Raw genomic sequence first — 1,427 nt, 5'->3', positions numbered from 1 at the left:
GAGGCTTCCTAGTTTTGCCAAAAGCCAGGGCAGAGTGCTTTCTTCCTCCCAGCTGATCTCCAGGCCTCCAGGAAGCCTCTCCCTCCCAGAGCATTCCTCCCCTGCACTCTCCATCTGATAAATAAAGAGGCTGAAGTGCACCCTCATTAGTGTAGGCTCTCCAGCTCCCAGTCTGTACAGACCCACAGCTCAGGGGAGGAATGTTCTGGAGGATAATAACAGTTCCCTCCAGCCTTCATATTTGACCTTACAGTGACTCTTGAGGACATTACCTCCCTCAAAGCCCTCCCCTGCTTCCTCAGATGGTGCCCCTCTGTGTTCAGGTCCTTGCATTTCCCTTTTTACCGCCCTGTGCTGTGATCGTGTCAGTCTGACTCCTCCATCAGACTGTGTGTTTCTCAACAGCAGGCCCAGATCTGATCTCTCTCAGGGGCCCTAGGGCCCAGGTCAGGGGAGCGGCACAATCAGCATCTGAGGAGCTGGCCTCGGTGAGGACAAGGAACCCGAAGCTCAGAGAGAAACAGCAGGGAAGGGGTAGAGCTGGGCTGGAGCCCAGATTTCCTGATACCCATGGCCCGTTCCCCACACGTCCAAAGCAAGCGCGAAGGAATCGGGGGTGCCCAAGGCATCACAGTATTTCCTACCCTACCCATTGCTGTGAAAAATGTAGAGCTAAGGCCCTGAAGGTGCTGTATGAAGCCCTTCCAGGTGGCGTAAGGCAACAGGGTACACGGGGGAAGCCAAGGCACTGAGAGCCCCTTCAGACTGTGGTTCTGATGCTAGTGAAAATACTGCCCTTGTTCTCTGGGCGTAATTTTTCAAAATGGACAGGTCTGCTGGCTTTGCTGGTCAGTGTGGGGAAGGAGGTTACCATCTGGGCCTGTCCACACCCATATTCGGCCCCTTGTCCCAGGCCAGTGGCAGGCAGTATGAACAGAAGAGTGTGGACATTGTCCATGCACGAGCTAGCTCTCAGCGAAAGAGACTAGCAGGGACTCCAGAAGACGAGGACATCTAAAAGCCCGCTGGAAAAGAGGCGCCATGAAAGCTGCAGAAAGCGCAAGGACTTCCTACTAGGCCGCCCCCGGTTAAAATCTCATGGGCCTAGGGACTCCGGGAAATGGCTTCTCTCTGGCCCTCAGCTCTCACCTATAACACGGCTGCGAACATCCCCAGGGCCCCTGGGTTGTTGCGGAAGTTGGGTGAGGTTGTGTTCATTCTCCTCACTGACCGCGCCGTGTGGTCGCCGGCTGGTGTCTCGTCTGTCTGCCCCAGCCCCGAATGCCTCAAGACTCCCGGTGCCGGCTGGGTGCAGGTGAGGCGCCCGCGCCCTGGCCTCGAATTCCCGCCCCGCCACTCTGGCCGCGTCGTACTGTCGTTGCGCACCCAGCGCCCTCGTGCAGGCAGTAGGAGCGCAGTGGGGCGGG

The sequence above is a fragment of the Trachypithecus francoisi genome, unplaced genomic scaffold, assembly GCF_009764315.1.
Source record: "Trachypithecus francoisi isolate TF-2019V2 unplaced genomic scaffold, Tfra_2.0 Lachesis_group12, whole genome shotgun sequence".
Lineage (NCBI taxonomy): Eukaryota > Metazoa > Chordata > Mammalia > Primates > Cercopithecidae > Trachypithecus > Trachypithecus francoisi.
The sequence above is the reverse complement of the archived record's forward strand: the minus strand, read 5'-3'. Positions refer to the sequence as shown.